We start from the raw sequence: 22,567 nt of genomic DNA, 5'->3' as shown, positions 1-22,567 counted from the left end.
GCCAGGGTCTGTAGCCCTGGGTGACTCTTGAACTTAGGGACTCTGAGGCCCATACACTTGAATATCTGCATCCCAGTGAACTTATTTAAGCTGGGTGGGTATCCTCAACCCAGGGGACCCATAGCCCCCATTGCCTACTGATACTGGGGGCTGTGACCCTGGGCCAACTTCTGGTATGTGGACCTCTCTAACCAACCACTTTGATGAGTATCTTTTAAAACATGGCACAGCCTTCCCCGCTGCCCCCCCTCATGTTGGATCCTATTTCTGTGAGCTAATCCCAGCTCTCAACATTTCCCTTAGTTATATTACCTTCTAATGCATACAGCTTGTCACTCCTGCCAAGTAGCTCTGAGGATCATGAACATCATCCTCCACATCAGCCATCCTTCTTTTCCTCCCTTCCTCCTGGCTTCCTGACATCCTTAAACATTGCCACAATGTCATTTATCTCTTTCCTTATCCAGGGCCTGTCAAACCAGATGGGGCTGAGGCCAGAGCCCAATGGCCCCCTGCCAAAGCCTCCATCAGGACTGATGTAGACGCTTCCACAGCCTTCTCAGGAAAGCAATAGTGTCATGGTTAGACCTAAGGACACTGGAGACAGCTTCCTGCATTCAAACCCTGTCTCTGCCTCTTACCTGCTGAGTGACCCTGGTCTAGTTGTTTAACCTTTCTGTGCATCAACTGTAAAATAAGGGCAGTCATAATACTATTGCACAGGTTGTAAATGAGAACATTTGTGGGAAGTGCTGGACCTGGCATACAGTAAATACCCAAGGAAGGCCAACTGTCAATGGTGCCAAACCAGCTGCTTCTAAATCTCCTGAACATCCATTGTTCATGTCTAAGAATGTGTCCTGAGAGGGTGGGCCAGCATCTTGCCCAAGCTCAGGTGACCCCTATCCACAACCTACCCCCAGATTTGCCCCCAGCCTCCCACCCCAGCAGAGGCAGTGCTGCCTACAACAGATAGATGCCAAAACTCCCTCCCCAAAAGTTTGTGTAGCATGCCCAGTAAGCACCCCCTTGCCCAGTTGACCACCCCACGCCCCAGCCAGCTGCCTCCCAGTGCCCAAGGCATGACAGTGAGGCTGCTTAATGAGAGGGTGCAGGCCTCTGCCTAATCAGACCATCTTAAGGGCAGTTTGGAGAGACAGGCTTTCTTCTATTTATAGTTAAACTTCTCTGCCATTATGGCCCATCTCTAATTTGGGAGCTCTTTTATTATGTTTTCTTTATGTTCTCTTTATGTGGCTGAGTGGAAAAATAAATGAAAGGGAAAATCACAGTGTGGTGGTTAGGAAAAACTGCCCGGGGGGATGGCAGGCTTCATGTTCACTGCCTTAGTGGCATGTCTGGGGTGTCCTGGGGCATCAGAACAAGACATGGCCTTTCCCAGGCATAGTTATGGGTTGCTCATGGGGCAGGGCACCTCATTCTGACTATAAAGACAGACTGGAGTTTGAATCCTGGCTTTGTCATTGGCTCCTGGCTGCCCTTGAGTAGGACCTACCTCTCCAGGCCTTACCTGTCTTACCTTGAAATGGGATAATAGGCCGGCTCAGCTTCCTGGGCGGGGGGTGGGGTGGCGGGGGGGCTGGAATGTACAGTCCCCTTTGGAGATGACAAAGGACAGTTTAGCATCAAGAGCAGGAGAGGCTGAGGCCCAGTCTGGTCTGCCCTAGTTGCCCAAGACCCCTGTCCCCATGCCTTTTGAAGGCCAAAGAACCACTGCTCCTCCCACTTTGCAAAGATCACTGCCCTGGGAGGTGTGGGAGCCCAGTGAGACCAGGCCAAGCTGAGAAGAGCATTCCTGTCTGGAATGGGGACTGTCCTGCAGCTCCTCATGGAGAGGCAGGAGTTAACATGGTCACAGTGGGTCACCGAGTTGCAATCACAGACCTCCCTGTGCATGAGTCCATTTTAGGAGGGTGGCTAGGAACTTCTCACTGTGGAGCGAGGCCTGACTTATTTTAAGTTGGGCGGAACAAAGGGCTCCATGTCTCTGAGGTCTGTGGTCTGTGCATGTGGTGAGGCTGTGGTGGGTGGGCCTAGCTTGTGGCCCTCATCTGAACTCCTATGGGTCAGCTTGCCTGCAGGGTGCCCATTTTCCACCCCAAAGGTCTGGCTTGACTCCCATCAGGCCAACTGGACAGGGTAGGCTTATCCATAGACCCCCAACCTGAGACACTTGGGCAAGGCAGGGAAGATGCTAGGCATCAGCAGGGTAGCCAAGGTCATGTCCAGAGGCTGTGGCTTGGTCAATGTCACTCAACCCCATAGGATTAAATGAGTTAAGTATGAAACAATTAGAATCATGACTGACATTTTGCAGTTTTCTCGTGGCTCAACCCTGCCCCTCTGTCAGGACAGCCAGTCATCTGTGATATCCCTCCCCCCTGCCAACGGGTAGATAATGAAGGATCCCCACCTTGGAGTTGGCAGTGAGGCTAGGGCAAGCTACCAGCTGCTGTGGCTCCACCTGGTTAGCGTGTGGGCATATGTAGGATTCAAGACCCCTCTCCTCCTGACTTCTTAGCCCACTTTCCTTTGCTCAGGAAGGGGCCTCGGCAAGCTCTTGACTTTCCCCATGACCCTTACCCTTAGGTTCAAGTCAGCGTGTACTATGTCTCAAACCCTGTCATGTTGGTCAGGACCTAAGTAACCCTCTGGCACTTTGACTTTTCCTCTTCATAGCCCTGGTGAGGGTGTACTTGGCCACCCATGGAGACACCTGGTGTCCTCTATATGAGGTGCTGCCCCAGCTGTTGGCAGGTGTGTCTGTCAGCAGACCCAGAACTGAGTAGCCCAGTGCCCTGGCCCCAGGACAGACTTGGATTCCAGTTCCAGCTGTGTAACCAGCCAGATGTGTGGCCTTTCACAGGTCACTAGGCTTTTCTGAACCTGTCTTCTCCCTGGCTGTGTGAGGGTGATGATTCCAACCTCAAGGGTCATTTGAGGATTGGGTGGGAGAACAAATGGAAGACACAGTCTGAGGCCTGGCATGCCTGGCAGTAGGTGCTCAGCTCCTCCCACAAGGCCTCAGTGACTCATTCGGGTAGCAAGGGACCCTAGGACAAATATAGCATGGCCTGCCGGTTTCATTTCCTTAATTCCCCACCAGTCCACTCCCTCCTTATCTTACCCACCATTTTTCAGGCCTCTCTAGACCTCTTTTCTGATCCCTCCAGTCAGTTCTCCACACTCAGGATGAACTTTAGCTCATATGAGTCAGAGCATGGCACTCCCTGCCTATATCTGTGGTTCCCCACTGTCCTCAAGGTAAAGTTCAGATTACTTGACCTGACCCTTTAGACCAGTGTTATCTACCCCTTCCTGCTACTCATCACTATGTCCACAACCGCCCCAGCATATTCTATGCAAGAGCTGCACGAAGTGACTAGTTCCCTGGACATGCCCTGCACTTTGTATCTCCAACTTTCATGTATGCAGTTTATAGAATGAGCTGGATTTGGCCTCTGCAAACCCCTTCACCCTCTTACTCTCACCTCCACCTATTAGAAAAACTCTAAGGCAGGCTCCAAATCTTTTTCAGCCACTATCACATAATCAAATATCTATCCTATTAAAACCCTGCCCTATCTCAACATGAAGCCTGCAATGGGACAGGAGGTTGTGGTGTCTTTTTTCTCTTGCTCCAGCTCATTCTCCATTTGCTACCCACTATGTTGTCCATCTCTTTGGGGATGGACTAGGGTTGAGGAACCACATGGAGAGAGAAGCATGAGGCCCAAGAAGGGCTTTCTTGACAGTAGAACTGGTGCCTGACACCCTGGCCTTCTACATGGCAGATGTATGGATCTTTCCAAACTGGATTCTTTCATGGTTTCCTTAGAGATCCTCCTCTCCTCTCCACTAAGAACTTCCAAATGCAGTTTCCTTGCATGGGGTTCATCTCCTCAGGTGGCTGCTTGTGACCCACTTCAGCCTCTTTCTGTTATTGCCCCTTTACCTGGGAGCAAGCTCTGTTGGGCAGGATCCCTTTATGATGACCCCAGGCCAGCTCCCTCTGTCAGGAGTTTGGGGGTGAGTATGAAGCCCACACTCGGTAGGCATCTATAAGCCACTGAGAGAAGTTTGGATGTTAGCATTCTAAGAATGTGGAACCCACTGGAGGGTTTGAAGCAGGGAAATAACATGATAAGTGTCTACTGCAATGATCCAGGCAAAAGATGATGGTGGTTTTTCCTAGAACAGGAATTATGGAGGTGTCAGCGTAAGAAACATCCAAACCTATAAAAATTTTTTTAAGATTTTTAAAAATTGATTTTGAGAGAGAGAGGGAGAGAAAAAAAGAAACATAAATGTGAAAGCAAAACATCAATCGGCTGCTTCCTACACATCCCCTACCAGGGATCGAGCCCACAACCCAATCATGTGCCCTGACCCGGAATCAAATCATCAACCTTTCGGTGCATGGGACCAACCAACTGAGCCACACCAGCCAGGGGGAAACCTGTAAGGATTTTTATGAGTTTATTTGAGCCAAACTGACAACAATTGCTGGAAAGCAAAATCTCAACAGATTGAGAAAATGTTCCAGAGAACAGCAGTTTTGTGCCTTATTTTATACATGACAATCAAAGGAGGGGGCATAAAAAGGGTTACATGAAATTTATTGGTGATTAGGAAGGTGGGAGAAAGCAAAGTGGGGAAATCTCTGGGATTGGATAAAGAGGAAAATGAAGAGACAAATATTTCTTTTACATTGGTGGGTATAGGATAGTTAACAATTAACATTTATAGCACATAGAGATGATATGTGGGGGAACAAGATAATAATGAGGGGTTCTGTGGTCTTGCTCTCTACTCAGACATTCCAAAGGTACGTTATCTTAGATGCAAAAAGACAAGAGACAGGCTTAATTCAGGTAAAGAATGACCTTTGTCAAGGAAGATACTGGCCTAGGAAATGACTACCCGCCATGACTCACTTTGGGGTAAGAAGTTTTAATTTCAGACCATCCTATGTGGTTACTGTAGGTCTCTGAGTTTGTTATGCCACCATCCAGGCCTCCCCTGAGATTTTCTGGTTTAGTATGTGGCCCCCTTTTCTTCCGCAGAGGACAGGGGGTTGGCTGGATTGAACGTGGTGCTGATGGATTTGCTGCCAGTTTGGATGTGAACGGCAATGAAAGAAGAAGAGTCCAATTTTGGGCTTGAGTAACTGGATGAGTGGAGGTGCCAATCACTGAGAAGGGGCAGACTGGGATAAGTAGGTTGAGGGGGCCAGAAATCAAGGGTTCAGTATTGGTCATGCAACATTTGAGATGCCTGTCAGATACCAAATGGAGCTATCCAGGAGGCAGCTAGATAAACACAAGGTTTTCATCTGCCCATATGGTGCCTTTGTGAAAATGGCAGGAGGGTATCCTTTCCTTCAGGCCTCCTACCAGGGCACATGGTTTGGTGAGCAGAGCAGAGCCGGACCGCAGCCACGTGAGTCCCTTTGGCTTTGCAACCTTGTGCAGCTAGCAAACTTTACAACTCTACATGGTAGCCATGGATATGCAAGCCAGATCTCAGGGGGTTATTTGGGCCCTGGGGAAGAGCCATTAGCTTACAGGATATTTATCTGGATGCTGTGTGGAATGGCAACTCCCCTTGACCCCGGCCAAAGTGGGAGGAAGGACTGGAATGCACCTGGTTGTGCAGAGAGCCCTTCCTTCCCAGGGCCCGAGCTTTCCTTCTAGTTGTGCAGGTGAAGACCTTCTGCTTCCCTACAGGGCTGAGGAGCTGTGGGCCCCTCAGTCTTGGCTTCTGTAGGTTCATCCTTGGGGGGGGCACACAGGCAGGGAGTAGGGAGACCTTGTTCTCTCTCTCTCTCTCATCTCACTTTCCACCCTTCCCGCAGGGGTGCTAATCCCTGTCACCATGCTGATGGCCCTAGTGCTCCCAGAGTGGCCCTGTAGCCTGGGTAAGCACCAAGCTGGGGGAGAGACCTTGAGATCTGACAAGAGTGTCCCTTGCAATCTGACTGGAGGAACAGGAATAGTCCACCAGGAGACCATAATGGCTGAAGAAGCAAGCAGCCAACTGTTTGAAAGAGGGATGGTTGGCGTCAAACTGCCTAGATTCAAAACCCAGAGCCAGTCCTTACCAGCTGGGTGACATCAGGAAGTCCATTAGCAGCTTTAAACCTCAGTTTATCCTGTAAAAGGGGATCTAAAATAGTATCTACCTCGTAAGGTTATGGTCAGAAATGAATGAGTTCTTTTCACATAAAACAAGTAGCACAGTACTTCAAATTGTAATCACCCACCCAGTCAATATACCCTTGTCTGGTGCATTTTAGAAAAGCCCTTCCAGAAGAATCCCAAAGCTCCCTGTGGTTGCTGACCAAAGCAGGCAGGAGGGGAAGTGGCCTTGCTGAGCTGGTAAAGCTTAGAAGCTTCTTCCTGCCTCCCCAAATTGAGGTCCTCAAGGGGTCACATCCCCAGAGCCTCGTGGAGGTCAGGATTGAGTCATGGCAGCTAAACGAGGGACCCTCCCCTTTGCAAATACTTCTAGGGAAGGCAATTTCACAATGCCGCAGGACCCGGTCCAGCATTGCACAGCCCCCACCCTTGTATGTTTTTCTGATTGTGCCCAGCCTTACAGATGAACACTTGTATCTTCAGAGTAAAAGGGAAGTGAGCTCAGAGTGGAAGCTTTTGTTCTGCCATCCCCAGACCTTCTCTTCAGCCTCTATGGGGTCCTGGGCCCCTTTAGAAATCGGATGAGTGCCTTTAAACTCATTTTCTAGGAAAAAAATCACCCAAATACATATATCTACAAGCCAGATTTCACCAGATTCCTCTCTCTTTTTTTTTTTTTTAATATATCTTATTGATTTTTTACAGAGAGGAAGGGAGAGGGATAGATAGTCAGAAACATCGATGAGAGAGAAACATCGATCAGCTGCCTCTTGCACACCTCCTACTGGGGATGTGCCCGCAACCAAGTTACATGCCCTTGACCGGAATCGAACCTGGGACCCTTCAGTCCGCAGGCTGACGCTCTATCCACTGAGCCAAACCGGTTTTGGCAGATTCCTCTCTTTTAGGAAAGGTGTCATTTATAAGTTGAGGGTTAAGCTGGTGGGGTCTGGATTTGAGTTTCCTGAGTTCCAATGCTGATTCTACTATTTACTGATTCTGAGACCTTAAATCATGCAACATCTCTACACCTCTGTTGTGCTTATCCTTAAGATGAAAGCAGCAATAGTGGCTTCTTCATAAGGTTTTGTGAAGGTTTTAAATGTAGAGTGACCAATTTATCCCTGTTTGGTACTTTCCTGCTTAGCCCCTCGGTAGTTGATGAACAAGGACAGTTGGTTCCCCTCGTAAATGACATAATGCCCAGGAAGCAATTAGCCAAGTGCAGGCAGTTCATCCAGGTTCCATCACTGTTACCTGACACTACTGGTCTTTTCCCTAATTAATCGATCTGAAAGGAATGTTGCCCTAGGGATCAGGAACCGAGACTCGGTTTACCACTCAGTCCCCGATCCTGCCCTAATGGCTTCCTGGGCAACCCTCCAGCCTTCTTGGGCCTCAGTTTGTTCACCTCATCAAACAAGGGAGATGAACTTGAGAGTCACCGGGGATTCTTCCCATAAAGCTCGTGAGATTTCTTTAGGGACACCCTCCCAATACCTGGTGAGGCTGCCTGGCAGGTAGATGGCACCAGCTATGTATTTGCCCACTTTACATGTCAATGAGCAAAGCCCACATGTGTTCTAGCAACACAGTCTGCCCAGGAAGAAATGTGGATTGGAAATTTCATTCTCACCTCGATGGCGACGTTTTACCTACAGCTAGTGCTTATTTGGCTCATGGGGCGGGGGGGTGATTACAAGATTACTGATGTCCTTGTGTTTTCATGAGGTTAGGAGTTGACCCCAGGAAGGAGTGTGCCATCAGGAAGTGGAGATTGTTTCCAGGAAAGCCTTTTCCTTGAAGAGATGTAAAGGGGTAGGTAAAATCTAGTTTTAACCTCTTTATAGATCCCACCTCAACATTCAGATTTCAAGTCAAGCCATATGTCCCAGTAGGAAATAACTGGGACCCCCAGATTTTGGGATGTGCAAGTCCTTAAGGACGTAAGTCCTAGGGTATCCACCTGCCTGTGTACCCTAGCAGTGGAAACACAGAAGATGCACAATAGTCAATATGTTTACCTCGTCATTGTCAGGCACGTCACTGTTTAGGGCCTCTGTACATATCTTATTGAATTGCCTGCAGCAGGCTTGGTTGTCAAGGAAGCTCTAACAAGGGGATAATGCCCAGGACAGAGCTCCCCAAACTTTGGGACATGGACCCCTCTCAGATTATTTCATGACTTTCTAGTTAGGGGGTAAGGGGCAGTTGCCCCTGAAACAATAGTTCCCTTAGGTAACTATCCTGGAAATTAATCTTGGGGCCAGAAACGAAGCTAGCCTTTATACTGGAGGAGAGAGAGGCTTCTGGATTGAGAAGCCTCTGGATTCTGATGTGTGAAGATAGTGTGATCAACCATGGCAGTTTGGTTGATCCTGTTTTAACATTGAAGGTCCTGCATCCCAGGAAACTCCTCAGTCCCAGGCCAAGCAGGACTGTGCAACACCCTATGTGGAGATGTCTGGGTGATCCAGTGTGGGAACCAAGGGCACACATTGAGGCAGGAAGGAGCAGGAAGGCGATCATAGGGCCCCCACTGGACAACTGCTATTGGCTGGGAGGGGTTGATGGCAACATCAACAGGGCTGACCACAGTGAAGGACACAGCAGTGCCTGAAGGCAAGCTATTTCTGAGACAGATGACTTTTAGAAAACCTGATATCTGGCTACAAGCCTTGTCAGGACTGATCTCCTGGCCCCAAGAAGAGAGAATCCCTTCCTGAAGCCAGAGTGTGGCTCTAGGGGTGACCAGGGAGTGAGGAGGGAGTCCTGAATTATTGGGGTGAGGGGGGAGTCCTAAATGTAATCACAGTGTCCTTAGAAGAGGAGGGCAAGGTCAAAAAAGGAAGCTGGAAAGGTGATGTAATGACAGAAGCAGAGGTTGGAATGATGTACTTTGAAGATGGAGGAAGGGGCCACAAGCCAAGAAATGCAAGTGGCCACCAAAAGCCGAAAAGGCAAGGACTCTTCCCTCAGACCATCCAAAAGGACTCAGCTCTGCCAACACCTTGACTTTAACCCAGTGAAACTGATTTTGGACTTCTGACCTCCAGAACCATAAGGGAATAAATCTGTTTTAGCCACTAATGATTTGTTACAGCAGCAATACAAAACTAATACTGCTGGTGAGTCACAATATGGCCATGTCTTATTTCAGACATTTCTCTTCCCAGTGACACCTCCTCATTAGTGGGCTGAGACAAATGGGAGAGAACATGGAGACCCTTGTCAGTGTGACTGTCCCGAGAATGAAGCTACCCAGTGTTTCAGACCCCACACCTAGAACAGAACTTGAAACACAGTAGGTTCCCAAGAAACATTTACAAAGTGAATTACTACATTTCAGCCTGTGATTGAATCAAAGTAGCTTTGGAGGGAGAAGCAATGCCCTATAGGAGTCACTGACACAAACTCCCACTAAAGACCGGGGGTCCTGACCCCAACAGTGCCCCTCTTCAGGTGACCCAGCTGTTTCCAGACTCAGAGGATTCAAGGGGTCTTACTGGATGAGTCATCTGGGAAGGGATGCTAAGTAGTTTCAACAAAAATGTCAGACACACTGAAAAATTTGTCAACTAAGACATTCCACACCACATGAGATTATTAATGAAGTCCCCATTTGTGTCTTATATTTTACATGGGGCTGTGTGGCTCTTATTCATTTAATTCCTCTTTCTGTTTCTGGGGAAATGGGAGCTGACTTTAGGAGGCTGCAAGATCTCTCCTTGCTGCCCCAACACCTGACCTGGGTGTCCACTGGTCTATACATTGCCCTTGACATTAACACACATCCACTTCATAATTGTCCATAGAGATTAAAGCAACTTTCAAATTGGAGCAACAGATTATTTTACTGAAGAAAAATTTTATTCCTCTTACTAAGAAGAGTTCTCAAGAGAACTGAACATTGTGTCCAAGGCACCAACTTCTTCATAAGGAAAATTGGGGAGGTACTCTTCCCTCTAAGCCTTCACATCTAAGGTGAAAACAGGCAGGTCTGAAATGATTTGTCACCAATTGTATGTTTATAAAAGGAAAGTGTCCAGACCACCTGCTAGCTATGTGAAGGTACTTAGGGACTCGTCCTGCCTGCTGAGAGAGGCCTGAAGTGATGCAGGGTGTGCATGAGGGGGCTCCTCCACCTCTGGGGATGGAGACCCCACTGTGTTCGTCCTGACTTCCTTGTGACCTATATCCATCAGGATGCACACCACACAGGGTACGGACTAGCTGTGCCTTGTCCACTCTTTGTCGGCTCTGCTGGGCCTGGCATAGGTAGTGTTCCACAAATGCTTCCAGAATTTCACTGAATTGTCCCTGCAGCTGGGGTAGTGGAATACTGTACATGACAGGCACACACAGTTCCGTCGGTAAAAGCTTCCCCTCCTCCTGGCCATCTCAGAAGTGCGTCCTGTGGAGGAGGGCGTGTGTCACCCGGGCCTAGCCCGCAAGCTCTATTGATCACAAGGCTGCCTCAGTCTGTCAACTCACCAAGAGCCCCGGAGCCACCTGCCCCACCCCAGCAAATGGGAAGTCGGCTTTCCTGTTTCTCCCTCCCTTTGATCCCTTCCTTCCATTCATACTGATGGAGCACCTGGTTGGCTAGCCAGTGTTCCAGGCGCTGGAGACACAAGACAGGCAAGGCCCCTGCTTGGAAAGCTTTGTATTGAGATGCACAGAGTAAAAGGTTGATTTTTACTTGTAAGAGAGAAGGGGAAGGGCTTGAATTCAAGTTACCCAGAGAAGTGGACATTTGCTATTGTGTGCCTCCTAGCACCCATTCCCTCTTCCCTTGGTGCTGTAGTCCACATTTTATCTGGATGCCCACCCTTTCCTTATGTAGCCTGTGGACTTCCCACCCTCCCCAAACTGCAATGAAGCCAATCAGCATGTCCCATCCACCTGGCCACAGCGATTGGCTAAGGGGTGGACATCAGACCCAGTCTGGGTCAATCAGACCAGAGGGACTTTTGATGAATCCCTAGGGAAATGTTTTCCTGAAAGACCCACTGACTCTTCTGGACAGTCAGAGTGTGCACATGGGTTTGGAATAGTTTTAACCCCTTTGTGGCCTTGGATGTGGCCATGCTGGGGATGAAGCCCATAGCCAGAGGCAGGCAGGACTGAGAAAATTCCAGAGTCATCAAGCCAGTGCCCTGCCTGAACCTCGGCTGGAGCCTCAGTCACCTCTGGACTCTGAGGTCACATGAGCCAATCCAATGCCTTTATCATTTGTGCTAGTTTGGGTTGGGTTTTCTGTAACCTGCAGCTGAGACCATACTAGCTGATCTCACTAAAGAGGATTTCAAATCAAGTTGCAAGGTCTAGGCTGAGGCAGTCTGGATTCAGGGGAAGAAGGACAAGGTGACCCATACAGCCTCGTACTCCCAGCCCAGGAGAAGTGGGAAGGTGACCACAATGTGGACAGGGGAGCCTAGGGGGCAGGAGGCCGGGTGAAGTAAGGGCTGGTGGCCAGATCCCTTGCCGCCAGCCTCGACTGGCAGGTCCCTTAATTTAACTCCACCTGACTGGTAAATGCAGAGTGAGGTCCACTTAAAGAAATCAGAGTAGCTGACACTTCAAAGCAGGAAAGATGTATGTAGGTGGGTGAAGAGGAGGTGGGTAATTATTCAGGGAATAGTTTTCATGATATTTTTCTGGAAATGTGCATGGAGCAAAGGGAACAAGCAGGAGAGCCAACAGGAAGGGGAAATGTATTAATGGAGGGTATGCATTGTGCCTGTCCAAAGAGGCATAGAGGGAGAAGCTGCAGCGCTTTGCATGCCTATCTGAGCACAGCACCCTTTCACAGGGAGCATCTGAGACTACTCCTGGACTTCGGACTTCATCCATGGATGACTAGAGGATTTACAGGGAATAACGGAGTCCTCCTTTTGTGTGTGTGTTTGTACAACATACCGGCTTTTCTCCATGACCAGTGGAGTGCCATCTGCATGTCACGTCTGGACTTTTCATGCTCGGGGGAAGGGGAAGTCCCGCCCAGTGGAAGGGGGCTGCAGTGTGCTAGGGAGAGCTGAGCGCTCTGCAGGCCATCTCTTTGCCCCTTAGGGATCTGCCCACAGATTCCACATACCCGGCATGCCTTGAGTGGCTCAGGGACGCCACTGAACTTTGAGAAGCAGCTCTGAGGTTGTGAAAGTTGAATGCCAATAATTATCCAGCTATGAATAAACTGAACATTTCTTTGGGGCTATTTCTGCATAATTATGAATATGTGAGGATATTAAGCTCCTAGGTTACACATTGAGGGTATTATTTGAGTGTGATGGTTGGCTGCAGAGCTGGAAATGGAAACATCTTTTCATTCCTCCCTCCTGGAGCACTTAGAATATTTTATGGGATTCAAAAGAAAATAAGTTTCAGTATGAAAGAAAAAAATAACCCTGGAAGCCAAGTCAGTAGCTAATACTTCTAAATAGCTCTAAATCAAAAAAGTGGAATGTGACCACTTTACTTAATTGTGGTAGGTTTGTGATGCATTTTCTCTATGGGTTAAGAAAGCAATTACCATCAAACAACCTACTCATGCCTCCATTGTGATAAAACGTTCCCTCTAATGGGGCCGACATGCCAAGCAGTGGGCCTTTTAAAGCACTTAATGCTTCCAACAGCGTTCTCACATGTGGGGCTCCTTCACATGCACTGAGAGCCCTGACTCGCTCTCTCTAAGGACCTGTCATGGTTCAGGGCATTTTCTTTTTTATTTATTTTATTGATTTTTTACAGAGAGGAAGGGAGAGGGATAGAGAGTTAGAAACATCAATGAGAGAGAAACATCGATCAGCTGCCTTCTGCACACTCCCTACTGGGGATGTGCCTGCAACCAAGGTACATGCCCTTGACCGGAATCGAACCTGGGACCTTTCAGTCTACAGGCCGACACTCTATCCACTGAGCCAAACCGGTTAGGGCAGGGCATTGTTAATAGAAGATGGGTCCTTGGAAGCAGCAGCCAAGTGAGGTCTCTGCTACTCTGGTTCTGTCCAGAGGCCCATGTGATGCCTTGGAGCCTGTCCAGCCTCCCACCCTCATACCCTTGGTCACTCCATCCTGTCCTTCCATCCTCTGAAGTCTCATAAACCCCCTTCCCCACCTGCAGTCCTCCTACCTGTTAAAACAGGAGCCATCTTCCATAGACACGTACTCAGCCTCTCCTTCCATCTCTTGCTTTGAATCTGTCTCCTCCTGCCACAGCTTCCCTACAGCCCCTGGGGTTGCTGCTCATTCTCCAGAGCCCCCTCCAATGCCCCTGTAGACCATGGCTCCTGTGCCCTTAAACACCCCCTCTACCCTGCCCCCCAGCCTCTGAAGATCCTACATGCTGTTCTCTCTTTCCCAGCCCTTTCTCTGGGCCCTGGCTTACCCTTTCTCACCTCAAAGTCCTGTCTTCATCTTGGGTAACTCTTGCCGGGTGTGAATGACCCATCCCACCATCCAGGTCACAAGCTTCCATAATGTTCCTGCCACTTCCTGCCATGTCCAGACCTAACGCTGTAGTCTTGGCTACTAAGGTAACACCCCAGTCAGAACTGAGCACCCTGTATCTTCTCACCCTCTGCCCCGTGGAGGCTTCTGGCCCACAGATCCAAGGATTTTGTGCCCCTTCGTTTCTGGTTGGGACCCTGTATCCATCTCTCTGCCTCCCTCTCAGGCCCCTGAACTCCATCATCTCCATCCCTCACCCCGGGTGCTGTCACCTATGGCCCCTGCCTAGTAACTCTACTTTGGGGTGGGGAGCTGCTGCCTGGTGATCTTACCTTGGTGGTGGTAAAAATAGCACCAGGTGGAGTCAGACCGGACTTTGGTTCTGCAACCTTGGTGCTTGAGTTCTGGCAAGGAAAGAATTCAGAGCCAAGATTCAAACTATAAGAAAAAGATTATTTAGAAATGGGGTCAGGAAACAAGTTAGAGAGGCAGAAGAAAGGTCCTTAGAGCTTAGGAGAGAGAAGGGTAAAGGTAATGGGGGGGAGGGGTGGATCTGGAATGGTGCAGGCCCCAAAGGGAGACCACGCTGGGTCCTCTAGCCTAAGGGCTTTTTAAGGGTGGAGATTTTAGGGGAGGTCCCAGGGGAGGATCTCAATAGATTATTCATCACCTTTCCAGGTGTGCCCTTTCAGGGTCTAGGTCTCCGCTGATTGGTAGGAGCCACGTCAGTGGGTCATTAGTTAATGCAGCTGGTCCTGAGGTCAGGCTTGTCTGGTTTTCTGCTTTTCTGGGCCTGGAACTGAAACACCACTGGGGCCTAGATGTATTTGATGCGGGTCAGAACCTCACTGTCCTGGGGGATTAATGCTTAAGGGCTATTTTCTGTCCCCTTTATTGGAACGCATGACTAGCAACATGCTAGGAGAGGAAAGGTTACTCTGGGGCTGCGATCCTTGTTTTCCCGGTTTTGCGCGTTGCTAGGCAAGGCACCGCACGAGGCCCATCCACCTTGCTCTGCTTATGTCTATCTAACTGCTTACCACAGGTCTAGCCAGCAGGCCACTAGGAATCCCCACCCTGCAGCCTTCCTCTCCTTCTACCCCACTTGGGGTTCCGCCCTAGTCGCCAGTTCCTAGGGTCACAGTTAAATACTGATGAAGACATTAATGTGCAAAGTTATTCCTAATAAAATAATTGGAACTTTGTCCCTCCCTCCCCCGCCTCCTCTCCCAATTGTGGGCAGCCAGCAGGGGGCGACCTCCAAGACCCTTGGGTGAGAGCCTCGCTCTCTTCCGCAGGGTCTCCCTGGGCGACAACACCATCCAATATTGGTTTGGAAGCTCGAGGTGGGATGAAGCGGGGACCTAACCGGGAGGCTGTGGTCCTCAGATGACGCGTCTAACCACCTGCCGGACCCCTCATCATCCTTGGGTGGGAGAATGGGGAGAGGATCCGGGACGAAGGGGACAACCCAAGTGGACCCAGTTCAGGTTCTGGCTGGAGTTCTCTATCTGGATACCAAGGTCCGCCTCTTCCGGGAAGCGTGGTCCCTGGGCGCCCCCTGGAGGCTGTGCGGGCTACGGTCGCGCAGCACAAGGGCTCTGGCCAACAAACTTCCTGCCCATCAGCAGCAAAATTTAGAAAAATAATCCCCATGAAAATGGACAAAGGACAGGTTGAAATGAAACACAAATCCCAGTAAAACGTTAAGCTGATGTTTACATGGGCAGGATCTGTTGCAAGCCTATCAACTTTAAAATCTCTTGACAATGCTATTAGTATTCCCACACTACTGATGAGTAAATTGAGGCACAGGAGGCTAAGTGACTTTCTTAAGCCTGTACAATAATGGCAGGGGAATGGCCTGACTCACTACACTAGACTTATTCTCAGCATATGGAAAATGAACACTCTGACTAAAAACCAAAGTGTATATTAAAATAATTAATTCAATAATTTACTCCACAAGTATTTATCAAATGCATACTGTGAGCCAGGTCCTATTCTAGGTTCATGGGAATGGCTATCAAAACACATAAAACAGGAAACTTACATTCCAGTGGAGAGAGACAGACAATAAACATATAACCGTATTCTATGACGGGTAGTAAAGTGCTTTCAGCAGGGACCTAAAGAAAGAGGGAGCCCTGGCTGTGTATCTCAGTTGGTTCGAGCATCATCCTGATGTGCCAGGGTTGTAGGTTCAATCCTTGGTCTGGGCTCATGCAGAAGCAACCAGTGAATGCATGTACGAGTGGAGCAGCAGATCAATGTTTCTCTTTGTGTCTCCCTCCCTCTCTCTAAAATCAATAAATAAAAAGAAAAAAATAGTAAAATAAAACCAAGTGGGGTTTTGTTAATCCTCACCCAAGCATATATTTTCATTGATTTTAAAGAGAGAGGGAGGGAGGGAGAGAGAGAGAATGAGAGAAAGAGAAACATCAATCGTTTGCCTCCCATATGTACACTGGGGATCGAACCTGAAACCTAGGTATGAGCCCTGATGGAATCAAACCTGAAACCATTTTGGTGCACAGGACAATACTTCTTCCAACTGAGCCACCCAGTCAGGGCTTATGTGTGGGATGGGTCCTTATGGTCATCTGTGGAAAGAGCATTCCAGCCAAAGGGCAAAGTCCCTGAGGCCAGTACAAGAGGTGGTGGGCTCTCCTCTAGCTACTATGATCCTCCGCCTATGCCCAGGGCCATGCTAGGTGTTCAAGGAGGTGAAGCCAATTCTTTTTTTTTTTAATTTAATAAATCTTTACTGTTCAGATTATTACAATTGTTCCTCTTTCCCCCCCCCCCGCATTGCTCCTCTCCACCCGGTTCCCACCCCACCCTCTGCCCTTACCACCCCCCCGCCCCAGTCCTCATCCATAGATGTACGCTTTTTGTCCAGTCTCTTCCCGCACCTCCCACACCCCTTTCCCCCCAAGAATTGTCAGTCCACTCCCTTTCTATGCCCCTGATTCTATTATATTCACCAGTTTATTCTGTTCATCAGATTTTTTATTCACTTGATTTTTAGATTCACTTGTTGATAGACATGTATTTGTTGTTCATAATTTTTATCTTTATCTTTTTCTTCTTCCTCTTCTTAAAGAATACCTTTCAGCATTTCATATAATACTGGTTTGGTGGTGATGAACTCCTTTAGCTTTTTCTTATCTGTGAAGCTCTTTATCTGACCTTCCATTCTGAATAATAGCTTTGCTGGGTAGAGTAGTCTTGGTTGTAGGTTCTTGCTATTCATCACTTTGAATATTTCTTGCCACTCCCATCTGGCCTGCATAGTTTCTGTTGAGAAATCCGCTGACAGTCGTATGGGTGCTCCCTTGTAGGTAATTAACTGTTTTTCTCTTGCTGCTTTTAATATTCTCTCCTTGTCTTTTGCTCTTGGCATTTTAATTATGATGTGTCTTGGTGTGGTCCTCTTTGGATTCCTTTTGTTTGGGGTTCTGTGCGCTTCCTGGACTTGGAAGTCTATTTCTTTCACCAGGTGGGGGACGTTTTTGGTCATTATTTCTTCAAATAGGTTTTCAGTATCGTGCTCTCTCTCTTCTTCTGGCACCCCCATAATTCAGATGTTGGTACACTTGAGGTTGTCCCAGAGGCTCCTTACACTATCTTCAAATTTTTGGATTCTTTTTTCTTTTTGCTTTTCTGGCTGAGTGTTTTTTGCTTCTTTGTATTTCAACTCTTTGACTTGATTCTTGCGGTCCTCTAATCTGCTGTTAGGTCTCTGTATAATATTTTTTATTTCAGTCAGTGTATGTTTAATTTCTAGTTGGTTCTTTTTCATATCCTTGAGGGTCTCGCTAAATTTATCGGCCTTTTCTAGGAAATTCTTGAAAAACCTTATAACTGTGGTTTTAAACTCTATATCCAGTCATTTGCTTTCCTCCATTTCTTTCATTTGTGACCTGTTTCTTTGTCTCCGCATTTTCGCTGCTTCCCTGAGTTGGTAGAGTAGCTTTGTGTGGTAGGTGTCCTCTAGGGCACAGTGGCTCAGCCTCCCCAGTTACCTGAGGTGGACACTCTTGGTGCACCCCTTTGTGGACTGTGTGCTCAGCCTTGTTGTACTTAAGTCTTGATTGTTGTTGGTATCACTGGGAGGAATTGACCTCCAGGCCAATTGGCTGTGAGGATCAGCTGTGTCTATGCTGGGAGAACTTCTGTGCTGGAGACACCCTTATGAGACAAGACTTGCAAAATTGCAAAAACCTCTGTGCTCAGCTTGGATGGTGCAGTTTCAGGGCGGAGCAGCCAGCCTTGGTTTCCTGTCAGCCCTGCCCTATAAGGCCCCTGGGTCTCAGTGTCCCTCGGTAATCGCTGCAAGCACCTCTGAGAGAAAGCCACCCTCGAGTTTCGCCTGCTGCCAGACAGTGCAGTTTCTCCCCAAATGAGTCGGGGTTCCCAGAAACTTGCCCGGAACTGGAGTTCAGCGCAGTCAGGAGCTTCCGTCTCCCTCCCGCTTTAGAAAGCCAGCCGCGCACTCAGCCACCTGTGCATTTAGCAGTCAGTCCTCTCTGCGCACGCGCGTGCCTCCGGACCTCTGCCTTCCGCAGCTCCCAAGTCTCAGTGTGCTTTCTCTTTTCCTGACAGTCCAGATTCCCCCCGAATGAGTCTGGTTTCCCAGAGTCTCGCCCGGGACTGGAGTTCAGTGCAGTCGGAAGCTTCCGTCTCCCTCCCGCTTTAGAAAGCCATCCGCGCACTCAGCCGCCCGTGCACACAGCCGCCTGTCCTCTCTGCGTGCGAGTCTCCGTACCTCAGCCTTTTGCAGCTCCTCTGAGTCTCAATGTGCTTTCCTCTTTTCTTCTAGTTGTAGCATTTCCACTCAGCCAGCTTTCCTGTGGTTCTGGATGGTGTCCGTTTTGTCGTTTAGTTGTAGTTTTGATATTGTTGTGTGAAGCAGCAGTTTAGGTGTTTACCTATGCCGCCATCTTGGTTTCTCCTCTGAAGCCAATTCTTTTCCTGTATTTTAGACTTGCCTGCTAACCATTAAATGGGGATAACACCTGCTTTTGCCCTGGACATTCACTCACTTCCCTGCAACTAGCCCCATGTGACAACTTCCCTATGAGTTTCAGGAGAGAATGGGATAATCTAAGAAAGTGGAAAGGAAAGCCCCCACTAATATTTGGGTTAGAGTAACAGATCAAGATTCCTGCCTCTGGGCTGGGACAGCAGCAAAATTTAGCCCAGTTAAATGCATTAAGGGATGTTTGCTTATCAGGAGGGACCATCTCACCTAACCCATCCCCAGACTCTGAAAAGGAACCCTGCACAGGGGCTGGAAGGGATTCTGGATGAGTGCATCTGCACCTACCGATGGGCCTAGGGATCCTGGGTCTCTCTGCTTCACTAGCTCTTGAGGCACTTAGAATGCACAGTGAACTTCCCTTCACTGAGTCCCCTGTCTGCTGGCCTGGGGTAGGAGGACCAGACTGGTCTGCATGGCCTCTTTTCCTCCAGAAACAGAAGCCAGAGGGCTATCAGGTCACCCTGGAGGAGGTGAACCCAGTTCTTTCCCAGGGCCTACCATCTACTTGCTGTGGCCAGAAAGCCATTCCCTTCCCTACTGTTTTGATCTCATCACATCCCTTTGAAATTAGTTGAATCATTTTACAACCTGCATGTACTTCATATGGTGAACTTCCTTGTGTTCAGTGCTGGAAAAGTTTTGTTGATTCCTGTGTCCAATGGGGCTCTTTTGAGTCCTGCTTAGATTCCTTAAGAAGGGGTGAAGCCCTGGCCGGTTTGGCTCAGTGCATAGAGCGTCAGCCTGCAAACTGAAGGGTCCCAGGTTCAATTCTGGTCAAGGGCACGTACCAGGGTTGTGGACTTGATCCCCAGTGGGGGACTTGCAGGAGGCAGCCGACCATGATTCTGTCTCATCGTGGATGTTTCTATCTCTCTCTCCCTCTTCCTTCCTCTCTGAAATCAATAAAAATATATTTTAAAAAAAGAAAAAGAAGGGGTGAATTTGTTTTCAGGATGAGCAGAAACTGAGACACCTGGACAGGGGCCAGCTCAATTCTCCATCTCTCTCCCAGGGTCAGAGTCTCTCTCCGAACTTGTTCTCTTCTCTCTCCCAACCAACCAACAGTCCCTTTTTTCCCCCTTCACTCTGAGTTTCCTTTCCCTTTCTCCTACCTCTGCTTCCTGACAATTTCTGCCTCTTCATATCTGAACATACTGCTGATCTGAACATCTCCTGACCCCTCCCTTTCCTCACAGTGTCTGCACCAGCTGCTAACTGCCTATTGCTGCAGTTCTTCACTCACGTCCCCCAGCCAGCTCATCTATTTTATGCCAGGGCTCATTATATATCTGGATTGGCTGCTCTGGGTCATGGTCCCCTCAGGGGCCAAGAACAAAGGGCACTAAGGTGGCCAGTACAAAAGGCGGTCCCTTCCCCTGGTGCCCTGGGTGATTTAGGTACTACTATTAGACTGTCTGCTACAGTCCCAGATTCTTTTTTTCTGTTTTTTCATCTTGAGTTTTATTTGTTGACCTTTATTTTTGTTGCCTCGAGGTTGTTTAAGGGTCCTTAAAATTCCTCGGGCACCCAGCATGGTTCACTGTGGAGGCTCCTATCCAGATGGCTGGCAGGGTGAGAGACATTCATAGTTAAACAAACAGTCATTTCCTCCATCTTAGGCTCACCTTTCATCAGAAAGGGAGGGGCAACCATATTTAATAAACACTATCCATTAGGTTAGATCAACAGTCTCTGAATATTGCCTTTTTTCTAGAAACAGTGTCTCTCCTGCCTTCACAGAACATGTGGTCAAGAGGAAATTGAATAAAGTCCTTTAATCAGCCGCAGTAGTATTTGAATCATTTAATTTAAGATCTGACAACCACAAATTACTTTATTTTTCAGGCCAATTTTAGCCGACCAGGAGAGCTGGCCCAGTTGGACTCATGCTTTATAAATCACTCCTTTGCCTGATCGTGGAAAGTTTGGGGAAGAGATTTTGCTGGGGCTTTTCAAACGTCATAAAAAACCATCTCCCGTGCTGTGTGTATCTGACATGAGTCCTTGGCGACCTCCCTTCACCGGGTTCTGTGGCTGGAGTAGGGTAAACCTGTGGGCTGGAGGGAGTCAGAGACTTTCGGCAGGGAGCTGTCACTTCCACAGCCTGTGCTTTTTATTCCTAGCTCCAAGTTCTCATGGCCAGGAAAACAAGTCAAATCAAATTAGACGCCAGACACACACTGCTTATTGTAGCTCATCCTCTGCTGCCTTCAACTTTCAACACCTGTTGAAACCCTCTCACTGGAAAAACTGAAAGAAAAGCTTCTGATTTAAAATAACACCCACTAGACATCCTTGATGTGGCCTCTTCCAGACTCATGTTAAGTCACCTGTGAGGTCCCAGTAAAGGTAATACAAGACCTGCCCCTTCAGACCCAGTTCCACGTCAGCTGTGTCTGAGGCCTTGGCAGACATCCTCTGACCACTGGGCAGATGCTGCTAAGAAAAACCCATGGGCCTTTATTCTATCCTTTTTTAAAATATATATATATTTTATTGATAATTTACAGAGAGGAAGGGAGAGGGATAGAGAGCTAGAAACATCGATGAGAGAGAAACATCGATCAGCTGCCTCCTGCACACCTCCTACTGGGGATGTGCCCGCAACCAAGGTACGTGCCCTTGACCGGAATCGAACCTGGGACCCTTCAGTCCGCAGGCTGACGCTCTATCCACTGAGCCAAACCGGTTTCAGCTATTCTATCCTTATTGCAAGTGATAGCCACATGTCTGCACGAGGAGTTGCTTTTAGGCCGGCCTGCTCATTTCTCTATCTATTCTAAGGAAATAAAATGGCAGGAACAAGGGCCCATGGCCTTCTTGGGAGTATAATACCTATAAGTAAGTGGCATTAAGAAAGGAAGAATCTGGTGTGGGCCAGTGCAATCATGGAATTCTAAATTTTTTAATGAAATCCAGTTATTTTGTTTCTTTCTTAGAGACATGTTGCCTAGCCAGCGTGGCTCAGTGTTTGAGTATCGACCTATGAACCAGGAGGTCAAAGTTTGATTCCTGGTCAGGGCACATGACTGGGTTGTGGGCTTGATCCCCAGTGTGGGGCCTGCAGGAGGCAGCTGGTCAATGATTTCTTTCATCATAGATGTTTCAATCTCTCTCTCCCTCTTCCTTCTCTGAAATCAATAAATAATATTTTTTATTTTTTTATAAAGAGAGACATGTTGATGTGAGAATAGAACCAGCAACAGCCAAGGTTACAAGAGTGTGCATTTCCCTGCAGGGACCCAGGAGATCCTGGGGTAGAACTAAATGTGAGAGCCTGCCAAGCCTCCTGGGAACTGTCTAGTCTCAGGCAGCATCTCCCTGGTACTGGGCCTGGGCCTCCTCACCAGTCTCCTGGCTCTGGGCAATCCCCTCTCTGCAAATGGGCCTTTGGTTCCTGCTCCCTGCAAAACTTGAACGCACACAGCATAGTTCTGTGTTCATCTGGTCAAGGCATTGGACCCAGTAGTTTAAGAGCCAGTATAATCCAAGGAGGCGCCCCTTCGTGAAGGTATCCAAGGAACAGAATGCCTCATGCACTTTGTCGAAGTCCTGAGCGGCTGCAGGGCTACTGTCCTGCAGGCGTTTGTCGGAAGACCCCTTTGGGAACTTGTCTAAACAACAGCTGCCAATACTTAAGAATGGGGGTGGGGATGGAGATTTTGGGAAAGGCTGCTGAAGCCCCTCATTTCCCCCTAATGGCACCACCGTTGCCCATGCCCTCACCCCAGCCCCAGGCCTGACTTTTTCCATTAAACCTGACTCTGCCATTTATTCCTGTGTACCCTTGAGCCCCTTTCTCAATTTCTTTTCATTTTACTTATTTGTATTGTTAAACCTCACCCGAGGAGTGAGAATATTTTTTCCATTGATTTTTTAGAGAGAGTGGAAGGGAGGGGGGAGGAGAGAG

The 22,567-nt window shown here is 48.4% G+C and overlaps 1 protein-coding gene across 1 annotated transcript in view; it reads left to right on the top strand.

Annotated features, from left to right (window-relative positions):
* The window catches only part of ZFP90 (ZFP90 zinc finger protein), a 93,278-nt gene that overhangs the window by 44,538 nt on the left and 26,173 nt on the right, over positions 1-22,567 (top strand). The window lies entirely within an intron of this gene.

Source organism: Plecotus auritus (assembly GCF_963455305.1).
Source record: "Plecotus auritus genome assembly, chromosome: 10".
Classification (NCBI taxonomy): Eukaryota; Metazoa; Chordata; class Mammalia; order Chiroptera; family Vespertilionidae; genus Plecotus; species Plecotus auritus.
Note: the sequence above shows the minus strand (reverse complement) of the source record. Positions and strands in the feature narration are given on the sequence as shown.